This window comes from Pseudonaja textilis, chromosome 4 (genome assembly GCF_049901715.1).
Source record: "Pseudonaja textilis isolate UNSWEBS1 chromosome 4, rPseTex1.2, whole genome shotgun sequence".
Lineage (NCBI taxonomy): Eukaryota > Metazoa > Chordata > Lepidosauria > Squamata > Elapidae > Pseudonaja > Pseudonaja textilis.
Genome location: NC_141993.1, coordinates 67,272 through 88,392, shown reverse-complemented (window position 1 = coordinate 88,392; position 21,121 = coordinate 67,272). Strand labels below are relative to the sequence as shown.

The following is a 21,121-nucleotide window of genomic DNA, read 5'->3' as shown; positions in this document are numbered from 1 at the left end:
TGTGTTGGATTATCTGGCCTAGACACTTCATAGGGATTTATATGCACAAAGAAATATGTCTGAGATATATTATAAATTATCAATATAAAGGTATCATATGCTCAAAAGTGTCAGGCATGTAAATAGAAGATGTTCCTAAGCTCAGGTGTAAAGGTCTGAATAACATAAACATTTTTGTATCACAAAAACAGCGCTATCAAATAGACAGCCTGAGCTGACCATGAAAATTGCTTGGGAACTTAGAAAAAGAGGATACTTTTGGCAACTATCAAAACACTATCAGTTACAGCATCTACATCTTAAAATGCATTGGTATTTCAGAAACAGAACAGAACAGAGTAAAAGAGCTGGAAGGGACCTTGTAGGTCATTCTAGCTCAACCCCCAGCCCAAGCAGGAGACCCTGCACCATTTCTGACAGATGACAGTCCAATCTCTTCTTGAAAGCTTCCAGTGATAAAGCTCCCACAATTTCTGAAGGCAAGCTGTTTCATTGGTTGATTGCTCTCATTGTCAGAACATTTCTCCTTATTTTTAGACTGAATCTTTCCTTAATCAGTTTCCATTCATTATTCTTTATTTGTCCTTCAGGTGCTTTGGAAAATAGGTTGACCCAACCCTCCTCCCTGTGACTTTTCCTCAAGTATTGGAACACTGCTATCATGTCTCCCCTGGTCCTTCTCTTCACTAGACTAGCCATGCCCAGTTCCTGTAACCGTTCTTCATATGCTTTAGCCTTCAGTCCCCTAATTATCTTTATTGCTCTTCTCTGCACTCTTTCTAGAGTCTCAACATCTTTTTTATAGTATGATGACTGAAGCTGGATGAAGTATTCTAGGTGTGGTCTTACTAAGGCTTTATAGAGTGGATTAGTGTCAATACAACTTAGAATTGCATTGGCTTTTTTGGCTGCCACTGCACACTGTTGGCTCATATTTAATTGGTTGTCCACTAAGACTCTAAGATCCCTCTCACTCCTGGTTTTTCCCAATCTATATGTGTACTTTTGGTTTTTCTTGCCTAAGTGTAAGACTTTATTTTTCTCTACATTGAATTTCATTTTGTTATTTAGGGCCCAATGTTCAAGTTTTTCAAAATCCATCTGGATCTTGAGCCTATCATCTGGGATGCTGGCTCTTCCTGCCATCTTAGCATCACCTGCAAATTTGATATGTTCCCCTCCTATTCCCTGATCTAAGTCATTTATGAAGATGTTGAAGAGTACTGGGCCTAAGATGGAATTCTGTGGAACCCCACTACTTACTTCCCTCCATGTAGATGTAGTATCGTTAAGGACTACTCGCTGAGTATGGTTTGTCAGTTGTATATTAATAAGAAATAAGAAATTTCACAATAGCCTTTCTTATTAATATTCCTGGTAGCAAGGCAATTTCATGCTTTCTTCTGAAAAGCATTATTTTATAAGAAGTTAAACTATGAGTGGGATGGGTTTCTAAGGCAAAGATCCGTGCACAAGAAGAATATATTTAATTGGGGTATCAGTGTTGAAAAACATGCTAGGCTGTTTCTTAGGCCATAATGTTCAGCAGAAATCTTACGCTGAAAGAATTATGAAAGGGCATATGGCAAAATTATTGACCAATGCTGCGATGTTTCTGCGTCCTGCAGAAGCCAATGGTAGAGATTTAAGAGCTAAGAATACTCCTAAGAATTCTAAGTGAATCATAAACAATTTCACAACTTTTCCTAGAATTGAGTCTTGCAACTTTATTTTGGTGGTCTTTTAGAAAATATGGATTAGGGATGGGGAAGTGGAAGTAGGGTCTTTTTCCACCATCCTCTGGTTTCCTTCAACTAACCGCACAGGTAAAGGTTCAGTGCTTTCATTTTCATTATAGTTTTAGATGCAAATTGACCTTTTTTGTATTCATGGGGGCATCAGCATGTATGCCATAAAGCTTAGATGAATCTAAAGCATCAGCTGGTGGTCTATTCTTGAAATGAATAAAAAGCCTTTCTTTAACTATTTAGCACCATATATTCCAATTGGTCCCAAATTAATATTTTCCGGATATCCTGGGATTTGTAATCCCCATGTCTGGAGAGCTCATGATTGGAGAAGGCATATCCTTTGTAAGGATGCATCCCTGTTTGAGTTAGCTAACAATAATCTCGGATTCTAATAATGCACAACAGTAGAAGACAATAGCAATGAAGAAAAATCAGAGGTTTTCTTTATTAAGTTCATTAGTGCTGCATTTTTCCCAATGAAACATACAAAGGGAAACTTCTGCTGTATCTTTCACATGCAGTGCCTTTTCTTTCTAAACTCCTCCCAACAGATTTTAATGTAAGAAGAAGTAATCTGAACAAAAGAATTATTGGCCACCACGTGGTGCTTTTATAAAAGAAATCAAAAGAAGTATTCAGTCACATGAAAGATGTGAATGCATGCAACTGTCACCATGGGTAGCTAATAATAGAAAGACATTGTATGAGCTCAAAACTGGCAGGCTAACAAACTAAAATACTTCCTATTTTTTCTTGTAATACAAATACTACAATGGAAATAGTTGAACATCTTCCAGTTTAAAATAACAAACTCAACAATTTCCCCACCCAACCCCAAAGAAGAGTATGTAAATGTTATGCTAAATATTCAAAAATAATTTCTCAGAATAGCTTACATTCATAAAATAATGTCCATAATCAACATAGAACAATGATGAATTTGAACCTAATAGTGAGAAGTTTACTGCATATATAGTACTTTTGTTCAACTAAAAATGACAATAAAGGTTATCTATCTATCTATCTATCTATCTATCTATCTATCTATCTATCTATCTATCTATCTATCTATCTTATCCTTCCAAGCTAGGGTTTTTTTGCTTTCCTTCACACAATCTTAGTATCTTCTGTTTTCTTTTGCACTATTCTCAAATTATTACTAATTTTCATACACAAAAAAACCCTTGATCAAACAGCGGATCTACATTTTCAAAGCAATATTTTTTCTATTAATGGAAAATGGTAAATAATGTTAAATATTTACAAAATATTTATGTTAATATTATATGTTAATATTTATGTTATAATAATGTTAAGTATTTACAAAAAAAGAATTCTGACAGCATCATAAAAATTGCAAAGACTTACCCCAAATCTTTTTGTTTGTTTCCTTGATTCATTCTAAGATTCTGGAGTTCAGTTTACTCTAATGTTCTTCCTTGTTGGATGAAAGAAATTAGGCACGCCTTAGTGGGAGGAAAGGAACTTTCATAGCTTCACACTTACTCTTTTTTTCCCCCAGAGAACTAATGTGCTAACTAGTCTTAAAATGTTTGCATTAACACACACTTTATCACAGGAGACTATATTTAAATGTTGTGACTTACCTTGTTTTGCCCAATGACTGTGAGTCAGCCCATACTTTAGACATTAGGAAATCAATTTGATCCATGAAGCTAATTCAAATGCACAAAGAGGAGTCTTTCTTAACTGTACAAGCTGGTACATATACTTTCCAGTCTTACTCCATGAAAGAAGTATGCATCTTTTAAAGGGTTACTATTGCTACGGAGCAACAGCCTGTCACAACATGATCATTTCTTTGAAGAACTTCTGGGAAGAAAAGAGGAAGAAAGGAAAAACAAAGAAAAGAAAGTTACATGTAGACCTGATTTCGGGAACCACTTTAGGGGACACTTTTAGGCTAAGGAGCCTTGGACCACCATCTGGTGGTGAACCCTAGCAGAATCATCAGTTCAGGCTTTAAGATATTGCTGTGCTAAAAGAGTTTTTCTTCCTTCTGAATTAGTTTTGCTTGCCCTCAGTAACACCAACCAGGAGTTTCTATGGTGTGTGTATGTCAAAAAAACTAAAATTGAGTCCACAACCATGCAACTGAAACCCAGCCTCTTTTAAACATGCATGTTGCACATAAAAAGGGACAGGATTTTGAACACACAATTATAGATCCAATCTGGACATCAATCAAGGACCATGTCTGACAATCTTAGTACAGCACGAAGAAAGAGTAGAAGCAACAACAACAACCCAAACCAGAACAATAGATTCTGGGGAGGCACATCAACACAAGAATTGATATAGGTTGTGGTATTCATTACAAAGCAAAACGTTGGTAGACTTCTGTAGGGGGTGTGCATTAGTTTCTAGCAAGCATCAAAGGTGATTCTTAACTGTGGTTTAGCTTCTGCTGGCAAGCTTTCATTTATCTAAAGTTTATTGTCTTGCTGAATCTTTGCAAAAAGCTTCTGTTTAAGCCAGGGTTGTCCAAGCTTGGCAACTTTAAGACTTGTGGACATCGACTCCCAGAATTCCCCAGCCAGCCAGCCTGCCATTGTCCTGCCAAGCCTTAAAATTAATTGAATATCCCAGTTTATGCTTTTATGAAACAATTTAAAGCATAGTTCAACCTGAGAGTCTTTATTAAATCAATAAATATTAAAACAACTGACCTTCACTAACCAGGCCTTCACTGGATCAAGGTTAGAGCACCAGGCCTCCAGTACTAGATTAACGAGGAAATCAATAGCATAACTACTAAGCTCTCCTACCTCCAAAACTGGTTTAACTAGTACTACTTTGTCAGTTAAATTGCTTCTAACGCAACATGAGCTTATATATGCATGTATTGCATGCATGTATATATATTAGAAAAATGGCTTAATTTATCTGGTGAGATTACAGAGGTTAATCAGTCTGAAATCCCCAACATTTGCAGTAAATCTGCACCAGGAATGTGCCCAACCGCACTTGGCTGCACCTGGCTGCTGCTGGCTGTTCTCAAAATATTAATCAAAGTAGTTGGGAAACCTCAAGAAATCTGAGGCATGTTGATAAAATGACAGAGACAGAAGGGAGGTAGACCAGACCAGGAAATCAATTCCATAAGGCTGTTTAAACTACTTTTATTGAAATAGGCTAGAATAACAAAATTTTGCAAGTCTGATGAGTTATATTTCCTCTGCCTTCTTATAATTATGGAGTTAGGGAGGCATCTGCCTCAGGTGCTTCCTAAAGTTATCTTGTTATTCTGGGCATCAATAATGCTTTAGTCCCCCTCTTTGTAATGTCTTCCGTGCACCTTCGGTGTTTAGTTATGCCGCCACATGACCATGGAGACGTCTTTGGACAGTGCTGGCTCTTCGGCTTTGTAACTGAGATGAGCACCCTCTAGAGCCAGAAACAACTAGCACAAATGTGCGAGGGGAACCTTTACCTTTACCTCTTTATGTATTTTGGTCCAAATCACCTGTCAGGTGAGGGTCCATTCAAAATCCAAGAAAGAAAACTTTAGATTCCATTGTTATAGAGAAAAGGACTTTTACTGAAAATTTGAAACAGTAGGTAGCATGAGACGAATACAAGATCTGAGGCAAAAGGCGTGAAAATCACATATACAAAGTTATTCCCATGTTCCCACCCCCAATGGTTCAAAGTGGCCATCCAATCTTAGATTTGTATAATGTCATGTGGGGCATCTTCAGGTGGTGTTTCAGACATCTGGCACGCCAGAGTGGTTGACCTTGGCCTGAATAGATAAGAGGCTACATCTGCACAGTAAGCAAGTAAGGATAGTCAAGACAACATGCCAACTTTTACATTTCACCATCTCCAAACTCCAGCACTCTTTCCCCATGAAGCCCAATTAATCTTCCCTCCTCCTCCCCTCCCACATTTCTATGGCAGCCAGAAAGACAAGCAGAAGAAGGATTCTTGGAGGCTGACACCACCTATCTTACTCTTGTCAACAGCAATCCTCTTCTATTTGACTGTCAAGAAAACCTCATGGTCAACTCAACTCCATGATGTCTCCAGGAGTCAGGGGAGACCTCACTGCTTTTCCTCATCAACAATAGGAAAGATACTGCTCACACTCTTGGCAAGAGACCCAATAAAGCAGGAGAATGTAACATTTTCCAGTATGACAACTATGCTTGGCTTTGGGGTAATATGCCAGGGGACATTATTTAAAAAGTAGAGAAGGGCAGGACAAAGGGGGGGGGACTGAACAGAACAAAAGGAAATGTTGTGCTTGTATTCAACAATTGTATTCTTATATCACATTAGAAGTTACAATTTAGTTGTGACTTCTGGAGGGTAAGGTTTTCAGTGGCCCTGAGACTCAAGATTGTGCGGATGAGTTACAGATCGCTAGATCAGGAGGGATCACCTTGGATTCAAGTTTTTAGCAGGCTATGGTGCTAAGTGACCTGGGCCAGCACTAGATTTTAGCCTATTCTTCACAAGTGAATCTAAAGGAAAAAAAGAGAGAATGGATAAATACAGTATTTATCTCTATCCGAGTATCCATTGTCTTCTTTCCTGGCTTCTGGTACTATGGATAACTTGAGGTATATGTCTCAATTCAAGTCTATGAATTGGATACAGATGAGAAGCAACATGTCCCAGGACATATATGAAACCTGGTTTGACTCCTTATTAGTTGATCTGGGCAACTCCTCAAAGAGCAACCTGCAACCACCAACTAGCCCAGGAGCTTTTCTTTAGTAAACCGATTAAATATTTCTATAGCATACTTCTTCATAGAGGTCACTTTGCTTATAAATGACTGCAATGTAAGCTCAGAGCAAAGAAATGATTCACTAACTTGGCAGAAGGATATGAGAATTCCAGATGGATGAGTGGAGAAAGTTGAACTGCTGAGGTCATAGAACTTTGAATCGATGAGTTTAAGAAATTCTTAGCAAGATTTCTGGAAGCAACACTTAAGATGGTCGAAGTTATTTAAATGGGAAAAAACCAGTATATATAATACTATGGGTGGTTAGAATTAGGTTATATACTATACAAATATCATTTCTAAGTTACATTTTTCTATTCCTTGTTCTACCTTTTTTCTTAACCCTCCCAAAAGTCTGCTAAGGAAGTAGACAGAAAAAAAACTACACCATATAGGCACATCAATAAGGAGTGGGGCCAAAAAAGTCATGATGGTGACTATTGCTAATGTCCCAGCATGGCAATCTGAGTATTGTATCTAGAAGCACGTTGAAGAAAGATTTATATGAGATTTGTGATAGGTAGAGGAGAAAGCTAAATTTTATAATCTAATCTCTCCTAACTTCATACTGCTATCAATGAGGGCAATGTAGTGATATTAACTAGCTCTGAAGATGTTACCTAATTTACCTAATAAAACATCTGCAAGGAGACAACAAAGCACCAAGGACCCCTTCATTTCAATCCTGAGCTACAAATATTCTCCGTTATTGGTACTACTATCAATTTTATAACATTAATCAAGAATGATGCTCAAGTTTCTTCAACAATTGATAAATTGATCCTGTTATATCTTAAACATAGATGTATATTAGCATGTTATCTAGCCATACATACCATCTTTTAAACTTTGCTGTCATATACAATACCTAACTGAGAAAGCTCTACACTGAGACGGGGAAACTAAATTTAAAATCATGAAAAGCAAAATAGCAATGCTTTTTCTATAAGCTTTGCATTATGGAACTAAAAAAAAATTAGACTCCGGAGATCTGTTTGGGATTCTAAATGTCTATTGTTCATTGCTTATTGATAAGATTTCATATTTTTTTCTATTAAGATGTGAAAGGGTAATAATATTTCTGATATTTACAAGTATGCCTAAAATTGTTTCAATGGTTTCATCATTAAAAAGTTTTGAATAGACCAGCAGAAAGGTAACGTTTAAAGCATCAGACAAGTAATTACCAGGAGTTCAGTTGTCTACAAGGCCAGACGATGATTTACTAACATATAGGTAGATGAAATATATATTCCAAAAATGGGTTGTCATTTTGTAAGTTTCTTTGTCCTATTGAGACGATGAGTTTATAAATTGGAGGTAAAATTTATCTTTGTAATCATTCTTCTATTAATCAAACTGAATATCTGAAAAGTGAAAAGAATTAGTCTGAAGTTATTTTCTGTAGTAAGATAATTATAATAGGATTTTTTTTTCAAGTTGCAATACATGATTGGGAACAATAGAGGGAGCATAACAAGCAATCAGAATATTTTTCAAATGTGTTAGACTAACAAAAGAGCCATTACATTTTAATTTCAAAGAAAATAGCAGTAAATAATTACACAACTACTAGCTTCTTCATCCAAAAGTTATCAATCTCAGAAAGCCAGAAGGATTTTATTCAAAGCAACAGCAAAGAAATATAAATAATGTACTGTATAATAACACAACTATCTGAGTGGCTATTCCTTTTTTCCCCATTCTCTCTTCTTATCATACAGCTAACATCCTGCTGGCTGGGAAATTCTGGGAGTTGAACTCCACATATCTCAAAGTGACTAAGGTTGAGAAACACTGATCTATTCTAGAGCAGGGGTCACCAACCTTTAGGACCTCAGGGACCACCAAACTCATAATTTTAAATCCCGTGGACCAGAGACCCTGGGAAAATCCCCCCAAAAGTCTGTAGGAAAATTCCCTACCCCGTTTTCTTACCGATTGATCATTCTTTATTTGAGATTGCAGGATACCGTCTCCAGCTCCGTTCTCGGGAGAGAGAGAGACTGAGACAGACCGACTGACTTTTGGCTTCATGCAAGGAAAGTAGCAGAAGCAGAAAAGTCTTTCTTTCTCTGCCCCATATTCTGCCAGAAATGAGTCTTTGCCAATTCAGCCTCTTGGAGCAGGATGCCTTGCAGGGTCCCAAAGACTCATTTCTGGCAGAGTTTGGGGGAGAGAAAGAAACGTTTGCTGCTTTCCTTGTGTGCAGCCAAAAGCAAAAGAAGAAAGAAGCAGCCCAGTGCCAGGCGAGGCACATGGGGCGAGTGGGGCAAGTTCCCCCCCTCTGCCCTTTCCCCCCTCCCCTCACTACCTTGTGTTGTTCACAATGCAAGCGACGCAAGCCTTGTGTTCTCATGGGCCACGTGGGCAGCGCAGCCTTGTGTTCCCCTGCACCCTGGATTAATTGCTTTGGGGATGACATTTATCTGCAGACCACCAAAAAATTTTCATGGACCACCAGTGGCCCCCAGCCCACTGGTTGGCGACCACTGTTCTAGAGCATGACATGTTGCCAGAGAAATGAATCAGAATGTTTCTGGGAGAAAAATGGGACATTCGGGGAACCTAAAGTATTTAGTGAGGAGTTTTCTACATTCTTGATAAATATGCAAGAGCTTTTGCTCCAAAATATGGGAATCCAGATTTTTACTTTTAGAGACCATTTGGCTCATTTGACTGAGTAGTGTCCCAAATTCTTATTCATGCATACGGAGACACCAAATAAAATTCACAGGTACCATCTAAAGATGTTGAAAATAGAAGTGACTTCATTTATCATGACTGGAAATAATGTTCCACCTAGTTCCAGGAATGGCCTATGAGTCAAATGGTATAATTAATAAAATAGAAATCCTAAGAAGAGTGTAAGCATGAAGCTCACTTTTTCCTTTTCAGAGAAATGCAGATCATAAGTTATTGTGTTAGCCAGTTACATAAAGTAACAATGCATTTACAGCATCGTAATTTTATTATGCCATCAGTTTTCACATAACATGTGCCTGCTTCATTAGATAAGGAGGTGTCAGTTACATTTCTCAGGAGCCCAAAGACAGATCTGTATTTGCATACAGCTCAAAATATTCATCAGCTTTGTTTTAGCAACCTAGAACCTCAGCCTTTGATATAAGGATAGGTATAAATATAATTTTTTGGTAAATTTTATTTGAGTTTTCACAAAAAGAAAAGAAATACAAATAAAAGATCTTTTTTGAAAGCAGCATAATCCCGGGTTACATTTCTTCGTACAGATGCAAATTCAGGTTCATGCTCATTTTTATATTCTATTTCCATATCTTATTACTATTTTACATTTTCTACATAGCTTCTCCCCTCTTTTAATTTTCTCAATTTAATTTTATTTATTTGATCTCAATTCAGATCATTATATTTATATTTTTTGTCTGTCCTGTTTCAATTATCTATTATGTTTTCTCATTAAACAAACTTTCTCCTGTAGTTACTGATTGGAGTATGACGCCTTTATATCTTTCCCCTACAATTATAACACTCAATATAATACATAACTTCCATTCAGATTCTGCTTGGTACATTCTTAAACTACACACAGTATTCTTGAAAAAAGAAAAAAAAAAGAAAAAATTATAAATGTATATAATTAAAACAACATTCCATTCCAATTCAATTCTATCATTAATATTAATATTCATTAAAGTCTTAACATTTTTCACATTACTTTTCAATTAAATATCATACTTCTATGGGAACAATTATAAACTTTCCATAGTTAATTCCCCCCTTCACTTATATTTTATAAAACGTTGACTAATTAAAATGTTCCCATTCCTTCCTAATTCAGTTTTCTTTATTTCATTTATTTTATTCACAAACATTTCACTAAATTACACTAACTATTTTATCCCTCATTTTAATCATATGTTGTTTCCAATTTTCTAAAGTTATTTCTATTACAAATATAACAATACAATCTTATGTACCTTTACAGAATCCCTTTTCAGTTAGATTTTCACCCATTATCTCTAAATAAGTCCTATTTCTTTATATCTTGCTCCGGACCTTTGTAACTTCTTTTCCTTTCCTTCTTCCCTCTCTTCTTCTCTCTCCCCTTTTTACCCCTTTGTCTCCCTACCTCTATTTCCCTCTTCTGTATTCCCATTTTCTGTTGCTTCCCAGTATTATACTTATTTTTCGAATTATTTTTCTTTTCTTTGGTTGTTTTTTTAAGTCTTAAATTCTCCATTGTCTTTCCCCCCTTTCCTTTTTCTTCCCCACATAAAATTGCTTGTTCATTAAAGATGGCTTCTTCTTTGTCCCAGTCTTCTTGTTTTGCAGATGTTTCGTGTTGTTTCTCATAGTTCCAGATCTCCATTTCTAAGAATTGAAAAACGAAGCCAAAAGAACCCTTCCCTTCTTGTGCATCTTCTTTATACTTTTTAAGTTCCATTTTCAATTCATCCAGAAGTAATGCCATTGTATAAATTTTTAAATAACCACCCGATTGATTTTAGTCATTCAAATATAATAATCAAAAATCCAAAAGTTACCAAGTAATCCAAATACACACAAACTGTTTCTTTTTGCTCTTTCTTTCTTTATTTTTCACTTTCTCTTTCTGGGGTTACTATTTAGTTACAAAGTTTCAGTTAGAATGTATCTTTTAGAAGTCTTATTGAAATTTTACTTTAGATTCTTTTAAAGTCCAGGCAGTCTCCTCCCTCTTCCAGATCCTGCCCTTATTCTTTTTTTCTCCCTTCTGGCTTATAGAAGAAAAAGGTTTTAATGTCCAGAAATCTTTATTGTCCCTTTGGCATTTAGTTATATTTTCAGCTTAATTGCCTATTGATGCCAAAGAGGATTTTTCCGATTTCTTATTTAGGTCTCTTAGTTGTCAATATATGGAAGGAGAGAGAAGAAAAAAAGCGCCAAACCTTTCCCTTTTCACTTTCTTTTGCTGCTTCCAACTCTTCTTTGGGAACGATGTTATTTTTTGTAAAATTAGAATTCCAGGGTACCTTAGTTGTTGCTTTTTCAATTAACCCAGTCAGCCAAAACTTTCACTTCTTATCTTCCTCCTGCACGTTCTTTTCCAGTTGAGTTCTTCTTTGAGGTGGCCATTTCTGACCACCACGCCTACCGCCTCCGGGAAAGGGAATAATGGCCAGCTGAGGAGGAGAGATGCAGCTCTCCTCTACCCTGCTGACGGTCTGCCCCCTCTTCACCACCTCTACGGGGTGGCTTAGCCCCGAAACCAGCCGGCTCGGGGCGCTCCAGCAGCGAGCCCAGACAGAAACCATGCACGATCGTGGATTCCTGTCTGTCGCCGAAGCCCTTCAAACCAGAAGTCCTGGATAGGTATAAATATTTTTGATAAAGGGAAACAAGCTTAAAAGAGACCATGTTACCAGTGGTGGGCTGCGACTGGTTCCACAACCGGTTCTGTGAGGGTGTGCTTTGTGCACGTGTGCGGCGTTCAAAATACAGCAATTTGAAACTCAACTGCTTAATTTCCGTAAGCCCCGGTAAGTAGAACAGCTGAGGCGCGGAAATCATCTGTGCCGTGTGAATCAGCTGAGCCAGAAAGAAGGAAATATAGGATAGGATAGAGGGCGGGTGGGGGCAGGGGCAGCTGGTGGTTGAAACTACCGATTTGTTAGAAGCGGTCTGAACTGGCAGCAACCCACCACTGCATGTTACCCAAAACAAAAATGTGCATGGACTTAAGGCACATTTGTATGATCCAGATCAGGGGTCTCCAACCCTGGCCACTTTAAGACATGTGGACTTCAACTCCCAGAATTCCTCAGCCAGCTGGCTGAGGAATTCTGGGAGTTGAAGTCCACATGTCTTAAAGTGGCCAGGGTTGGAGACCCCTGTTCCAGATCCTCTAAAAATACCTAGCTGCTGAAAATTGCTTTGGATTTCAGGCTAAGTTTGATTAGTGGGCATGTTAACAATTAAAATGTTAATCTATTTAATTTAGAAGCCGGAACAGTAAAGTGTACAATGGGACAGAACACACAGTTGTAGTTGAACAGTTGGTGAGTGCTGGCTCATGCATGAGGCAATCTACGCTATGATTGGTTACTGTGGGTATAAAGGGGGAGTTTCCCCCTTTCCCCTTTTTTTCTACTGTTTGCTATTAGATTTACCTCATGATGTTCCTGTGTTCCTAACTATCCTGTCAGCTATAAATATAAAATATATTTATTTATATAAAGATACAAATTTGTGGACACTTGCTGTGCAATTCCCTGATTCAGAATCATCCTGGTTCTTGTTCCAGCATGCAACTAATGTGTTTGGTGTTGAAAGTGTTTGGCTTATAATATCAGGAAGTACCACTATTAGATGAGAGCATAGCCTTGCTTTCCCAACTAAACTGTACACAGAGGCTTGGCAGGGTCATTTGCAGGAGGGTAGGGGTTTTTTCAAAAGTCAAAATGATAAGCAGACCACACAACAGAATGAAATTTATAACAGATAATCAAGAGTTGGAAGGGACCTTATAGGTCATCCAGTCCAACACCACCACCCCGCCGCCCAAACAGGAGACCCTACACCATTTCTGACAAATGGCAGTCCAATCTTGTTGGAATGTTCCAACAAGAAAGAAGGTTAGAAAATGGCAAATGGAATATGTGTTGCTTTGAGTCAATTTTTGACTCCTGGGGACTACCTGGACTAGTCCCTGCAGTTTTCTTGGCAAGGTTTTTGTGGAAATGGTTTGCCACTGCCTCCATCCTAGGGCTGAGAGAGGGTGACTGGCCAACCACTCAGCTAGCTTCATGCTCAAATGATCTCCCATCTGATGCCTTAACCACCATACCAAATTAGCTCTCCACATCATAATAACTTTGAATTCAATGTCAATCCCTCTCTAACAAATCTTTTACTCCAATGTTCTAAAAAGCAACAAGTAAAATGATCTGTTGTGGATTTTTGAGAAAAGGTATTTTTGGATTTTATCAATAGAAAATTATCTTCCTGCCATGTTTGAGGGTGATGTACTTCTGTCTATTCATCAGGACACGGCTGGCAAGGCAGTGCTATGTTAAATCCATAATCCCCCAAATGGTAGGACATAGCCCAAACATATGTCCTGACTTGTCTTCCCCTCGTGACATTGTTTTGATCTGGCCAAATTGGTCCAGAAGAAATGTTGTGCATATCATGTTAAATGATGTCGCTTTATTACATTTCTTGCACAGGATAAACAAAATCACCCTCTGAGCCTTTGAAGTAAATGGTTCAGTATCAAACGTACACTCATAAAGGATAAGTGTTAAACAGTCCGCGGCGTTTATAGGGCCATTGATTAATAGGACAATCAGAATCTTCCTCTAAGGTCAGCATGTTCAAACATGCAAATTCAGATGAATGAGAAGGAAAAATGACTGCTCAATGTTGAATCTCATGCTGAGATGTCCTGAATAGGAAAGAAAAATAACAAAGGCTGTAATGAGGGGGTATAACTTAGCATGCAAAGTAGGTATTGTTTTTCTGTCTCGGAAATGGAACAAGAGAAACAGGTTGTCAGATGAATTTCCAAGGGATATATAAGCAACCAAGCCTTCCTCTGAAGATGTGCATCCTTTGGAGTACACAAGAAAGAAACTTAGAAGCTTTTCTTACTTGTATATAACCAATGGTGTTTTTTCCTCCTCTTCTTGAGACAAGTTGTGCCCCATATGCAATTTGTCACAATTCACTAACCATTCTGAGGATAGAACCAGCCAGCATCTACTGGCCATGTTAGTTTGGTGTTGACTTATCTTTTCCTAGTACTGTCTGCTTTGACCAGTGAGAGGGTCCAGGCCTTTCAGATCAAGGTGGTCTCCCTCTTGTAGCAATAGCAATAGCATTTATATACCACTTCATAGTGCTTTATGGCACTCTCTAAGCAGGGGTGGGATTCAAATTTATAACAACCAGTTCTGTAGGCGTGACTTAGTTGGTGGGCGTGGCTTGGTGGTCATGTGACTGGGTGGACATGGCTTGGTGGTCATGTTATTGGCTGGGTGTGGCCAACACAATATCACTCACGTCGAGGCACACATCTCCTGGCCTGGCCTCTCATGACTGTGGGGATGCTGCAACAGTCGTAAGTGTGAAAAATGGTCATAAGTCACTTTTTTCAGTGCCATTGTAACTCTGAATGGTCACTCCACCCAAGCAAAGTACCAGCAAAGGAGGAGGAAAAAACTCCAGAGAAGTTCCAGAGACAGGAAGTCTAGTCCTGCCAAGAATGTAATAAGGGTTAACGGAGAGGCAGTTTCTGTAAGCAACACCAGAATGTTTCCTTCCTGCCTTCCTTACAGGATTAGGCCAGTAATTTCTTCTAACAACCAGTTCTCCCAACTGCTTAGAATGTTAACAATTGGTTCTAGTGAATAGGTGCAAACTGGTAGAATCCCACCCCTGTCTCTAAGCTGTTTTACAGTCAGCATATTGTTCCAAAATCTGGGTCCTCATTTTACCAACCTCAGAAGGATGAACGGTGGAGTCAACTTTGAGCTGGTGAGGATCAAACTCCTGGCAGTGAGCTGAATTAGCCCGCAATACTGCATTCTCATCACTGCACCACCAAGAGCTCTAGAAACCAGCCACTTTCTGAGTTGCTCTCCAGCTTAGAGACTAAATGGACCTAAAGTGCCAAAGGCAGCAGGGATAGGAACAGTACACTGAAACAGGAGAAAGAATGCCAGTTCTTTATATACTACTTCCAGTTCTTTATGTACTCAGTGCAACCCACATCATGCTTGCTGGGTGTTGCTTGGGCTGATTATGGACACAGCTTTAGTGTTTGGAGGTTAATGCTTTATCAGCTTTTTAAACCTTTTCAATATGAACTCATACCTAACTGCATGGTAGACCAAATCCTCCATTCCGTGTTAGGGAGAGTGATTGGTGGATGTTTTCCTGATGGCTTGTGATAAGCAGTAGGAGGGGAGAAAGACAAAGCTAAGGGAATCCACAAATCCCAGCCCTACATATTGTAAAGAAGGGCAGTATCTATGGTCAACGTTATTCTGGCGGCAGGTTTGGGATCTTTGATGAGGGCAGTATATATTATGGCAGTAGAGTTTTCTGCCAGATGATGGACTAGTATTTTAACTGGTCTATGTAGATGAACTTTTAATATTTCAAAATCTGAGCAGCCCAATGTTGTGTAATTTAGGGTTATGAACTTTAAAATCCTAAATTCCTTCAAACTCCACTGGTTGTCTTCCAGATGTTTCAGCATCCAAAATGCCAGGATTCTAACCAATATGGTGGTTGCGCTAAAGAGAAGTGCTAAGTTGGAGAAGGCTTACTGAAACAATCTGAGCTTTGAAGATACTCTTAGAAAGTAATCTGATAGTAACAGGTGTGGGATTCAAATTTTTTAACAACCAGTTCTGTGGGTGTGGCTTAGTTGGTGGGCATGGCTTGGTGGTCATGTGACTGGCTGGGCATGGTCAAATCAACATCACTCACATTGAGGCACACATCTCCTCGCCTGGCCTCTCATGACTGTGGGGATGCTGCAACAGTCGTAAGTGTGAAAAACGGTCATAAGTCACTTTTTCAGTGCCACTGTAACTTTGAGCGGTCACTCCACACAAGCAAAGTACCAGCAAAGGAGGGGAAGAAAACTCCAGAGAAGTTTCTGAGACAGGAAGTCTAGTCCTGCCAAGAATGTAATAAGGGTTAACGGAGAGGCAGTTTCTGTTTCCTTCCTGCCTTCCTTACAGGATTAGGCCAGTAATTTCTTCTAACAACCGGTTCTCCAAACTGCTTGGAATGTTAACAATTGGTTCTAGCAAACAGGTGTGAACTAGTAGAATCCCACCCCTGGATAGTAAGGTTAGGTGTCACATATAATATGAGCAAACTAGAAAGGAGGAGGAGGAGAAGAAGGAGAAGAGCTGAAACCCTATTACTGCATTGTCTGCTTTTCAAATAAAACCATTTGATTTGACATGACTCTGCATTAAACTGTACCAAACCCAGTTTGTATTTTCTCATGAATGAGCCTGCCAAAAATGCTGAAGCATCAAGGGAAAATATTCCAGGTTGTGGGGAGGGGAAGAGAGAGAAAATGTTCAAATCCCCCACCACCACAGCAGTGAAATCCCTTTGCTCGATATTACCCTGTCCAATGAAGAGAAATGTTTCACAGGCACATGGTTTGTACGTCTCAAAATAACTTGGGACCTGCAAAGTGACAAATGCTATTGCTTCAGTCGTGACAGGTTGTCCAGCTTCTTACAGCTATCTTCCCTCAAAACATAAAGTTAACTTTTATTTTTTGACTGATGGAGTCAGTTATTTGAAGTTATTTCAGTGCCAAAGAACCTGAAGAAGCACCATCACTTTGGTTACTTTAATCTCTTACTTAGGAATCATTGCCACTGTGCCAGAGTGCCAGAGTTGGATTTCAACATCTGGAACAATTAGAAAAGGTAACCTGTTTGATTTTCAAAGTGGATGGTGTTTTGATGAAATGGCATATGTGCCCAGAGGGTTGGTGGGATCCATAATATGTCAGATTGCAAATAATTGTAGATATATTAACCAGAGTCAAATTAGATTAAAACAGAAACAAGAATCTTCAGAATATGAAAAGCTTGTTTCTTCATATGTGTTGAAAGGAATTGTTCCAAATTCTCCCCCTCAAGTTCCCATGTATGCTTGTTTAGTTATTTTGAGCAGAATGCTGATTTGTAGAAAATGGCACAGATGTTAAAATTCCGTTTCTTGGCCCGTGGTTTTTAACATAGTTGAAATTGTTGTTTCATCATCCCTAATTGTGAACCCTCACAGATCATTTATCTTATTTCCACTAAATCCTGATTAATATGACTTCTTATTTAAAATCTAATGTGTGTGAGTTTACATGAGAGTGAAATAGGGGGGGAGAGAGAGTGTGTCATGTAAAATGAGACGGCTAGCTATATTTAGTGTTTGGAGATCTGCTCTGTGGATTAATGTACACAACAGCTGCAGGAATAGTCTTGCTTGAAGAACATTGCTCTCTCAACCCTCACCGTCCCCTCTCTCTTTCTCTTTGGAAAAAAAAATGTTTTTGACTGTCAGTGGCAAATGTTTGGCATGCAATTTTAAACAGCGAGCAGAGCAGCGTCATGAATTGAGAGATCATTTGGGAATTTTGTTAGATTAGGTTTCCAGATCTCTTATTGGACACTTAACATAAAAATTCTTTTATGTGAAGTTCTTCTCATTTTTAGATAAAAATCAATAAAAAAAATTACAATCCTAGATTTGTAAAGCAAAGCTGAGGAAACAAATATGTAGATTATGTAAAAGCCTTATGCAAACTGAAGAAAACTAGAGTGTAGACTAGGAATGTCCAACCTTGGCAACTTTAAGACTTGTGGACTTCAACTTTCAGAATTCCCCAGCCAGTTATGGTGTAGATTATGAATGTAACCCTCAACAAAAATGTTCATATCTGAAAAGTTCTAAACTGTGATTGTTAAATTGTTGAAGACACATTTCTGAAACCAGATTTTGGTATGTCTTCTTGAAAGATGATGCTGGAATAACTAGAGAATCGCAATTTTTTGAGGCATCTATGTAAGTAATATGCCTTTGAAATATTATTCACAGCTTATTTTATCCAGAGTATTATACTTAGGCTTCAAATCAATAATGCCATGGAAATTAGTACCAATGAGTCAGCTTAAATTGTAGTGTTTCACTTTAAGTATTTTTGTCACTATGGTGGTGATGATGATGATGATGATGATGATGATGATGATGATAATTATTTATTTAATCTTCAATTTGATTCACAGCTGGGACTGGTAAAAACTTAACAGTTCAAGTCCTAACCAAAGACCTAAGAGCTATTAAGATAGCATCTGAGCATATAGGCAGTGGGAAGTTTTTTTGCAAAGTCAGGATATTCAGGTCTAATAAGTTCAAAATTTTCATATATCTAGGCAGCCCTTTGGGTTTTGCTCCAAGGGCTCCTATTAATATTGGTACAACCATTGATTTCTTTCTCCATAGTCACTCAACTTCAATTTGCAAATCACAATAAATGGTTATTTTTTCTAGCTGTTTCTCTTCAATTCGTGCATCCCCTGGTATTGAAATATCAACGAACCAGAGTTTTTCTTTTCGACAATAGTGATGTCAGGTGTGTTATGGGCCAGATGTCTGTCTGTCTGTGTGAAATTTGAAAGTCTCACAGAATCTTGACTTGCTCATTTTTAAGAACTTTGTCAATTTGGCATTCCTAGTCATTTTTGCTGCATTTAAACCCAAACTTCTGGCAAAGTGTCCAATGTATTGTTAATATTGTTATTATTATTATTTCCACTTGTGAATATCCAAACAGAAGAGATGATGTTCTTAATTCCCCCCCAACTAGGCTATCAATATTTTGAGACATTTAAGCCAAAGTTACTATATTATAAACTATAGATTTGTGATGTAATTACATTACAAAGCACTGTACTTAAGTAATTATTCAACATATCAAAGTGATTAATGATTTAATACCCATAATCCATGATTTAGTTCAAACAGAAATCACCTTTTGCTTCAGTTGGGAGAACAACTGAAATTTTAGAAATCATCTATTCCCAAATAATTATATTAAATCAGTAAATTACTTCATTTATTGTAAAAAAACCTCAAACAGGAATTTTCTATGCTTAGAATATATACAAAACTGCAGCTGGGCTATCAAGGGAAGTACAATATTTCTTTCAGTTACTCTAGCATTTTTCATATCTTCTAATTTCTAGCCAAGGCTTCTTTTTGATTTAAGAATGTCTTTATCAACACATAGACAGGAAGGTCACCAGACTTCCACTATATTAAATGTTGCTTGATATTGCTAGATTCTCTTTTTCACTACCCAGTCATTGGAGTAAATTGTGCTTTAGATCTGTTCCACCATTAATCCTACCTGATATGTGCTGCTACGTGCATGGTTACAACAGAACAGCATGTAGCAGACAATTTAATAATGCAAAATATGAGACAGAAACTGCCTAGCCCTGGATGTAGTAGATCCAACTGTGCAGAACTTCCTGAAGCTTCTAAGAAATGCAAGTGCAATGGAATACCCTTTGGCCTACATCCGAGGTCAGTGAGAAACTGATTTCAAACCCAGGTGCTGCAAGTTTTTTAGATTTGGTAGCATTATTTGATCTGGATAATTTGAGCTTAGTTTCCAGGACAGATCTTCATAGGACTATCCATAGGGTATGGTTAGAAATAACAGCACTGCACACTTTAAAAGCTGGCAGTAGTTCAATTGTACCATTGCAGCCACCGTCTTGAGTTTATTACTAAATCCTGTGGACATTCTTTTACGTTCAGCAGCCCATTAACTCATTTTCTTTAATTTCTTGCAAATAAAAACATTCGCCTATCTATCACGTCAAAGTCACTTTTCCCACACTTGTGATTTTAATATATGTCAGCATCTTTTTATTCTAATGGCAAATCCAGAACCCAATTTACTTGTTTTAAATGACAAGGTCAGCTTTAAATGACAAGGTCAGCTATATTTCAATATACAAATCCATATCGTATCATAGTCATTAACAGAGCTTCATGTTTAATGTTAAGTAGGTACGTTCAGTCCAAATTTGTTCTAGAAACCAGTGAAGTCTGAAACTTAACTCTTTACATGCATGCCAGCTGGAGGAAAGAGCAACACTCACCATGTGCAGAATGCTATTCTGTTCCATTCCTATGGTTAGCCATTGTGCCTTTGGAGAATTGGACATAGAACTTCATTCTTTCTCTCTTATTCTGCCTTCCAAAACTTAGGGCACATCCTCTCATCTTTCCCCCCATCTCTTTCCTATGCCAGAGCAAAGTGTTTTAAAAACATCTTTAGTTGTTTCAATGGTGATATTTTCTATCTCCTCCTGATACAATTTCTGTCATAGCATCCTTTACTAATGGTGTAGTTGCTGAACAGGTCAGAACTGGGATCCGTCTGGCTTTGCTTTAGGATACAGAGAGTATTTTCTCAGTAAGCAGGGCTGTTCTGCTTCAGCTGAAGAAGAGACAAGACACCTGCATTTGTTTGTCCACATTATGCAAGATCAGTCTTATCCAAACTGCTACTCAAGCTTTACATAGGTTCTAGATCAGGGGTCCCCAAACTTGGCAACTTTAAGACTTGTGGATTTCAACTCCTCTGGGTCTTAAAGTTGCCAAGTTTGGAGATCTCTGTTGTAGATGCTTCGTTGAATAAGTGCTGGACTTTCATTTAAAAAAAAACATGACTAATCTTTTCTTGAGCAAGTGCTAGTCCCAGCTATGCAGGTGGTCAATTTAATTGTCAGCCAATGAGTATAGTAGAGGCTTTCTAATCCTTCTGCCCCAAAGGAGTTTCACATGGCTTTTGTTGGGACAGGCAGTATTTTGCCTGCTCCAAGAATGGCTTCCAGGTGCCACCAGCCTTAGCTATTCTTTGCCAGCTCCCTTGTAGCACTAGCTGAGGATGGAGTTTGCTCATTGGCTCAATATTCTCTCCTATTTTGCCCCGTTCCCCTTCAGTTCCTCTCACTCCCATGGGCACATCACAGGCTTGGAGGATGGTTCCGGATGAAACAGAAGAAAGCTCTGTGCCACTTTTCCTCCTGCTTTCCTC

At 38.2% G+C, this 21,121-nt stretch overlaps 1 protein-coding gene across 5 annotated transcripts in view; it reads left to right on the top strand.

The window, feature by feature from the left end:
* MYPN (myopalladin) overlaps positions 1-21,121 on the top strand; it is an 85,419-nt gene that overhangs the window by 3,593 nt on the left and 60,705 nt on the right. For 3 of the 5 annotated variants that reach the window (XM_087932085.1, XM_087932084.1, XM_026714543.2), the window contains exon 1: positions 16,692-16,937. The exons of 1 other annotated variant lie outside the window; for it this stretch is intronic. The gene's annotated coding sequence lies outside the window, so the exon portion shown is untranslated. Of the gene's footprint in view, positions 1-16,691; positions 16,938-17,942; positions 18,073-21,121 lie in introns of those variants that run through there. One more of the 5 variants, XM_087932083.1, reaches the window with a different exon arrangement.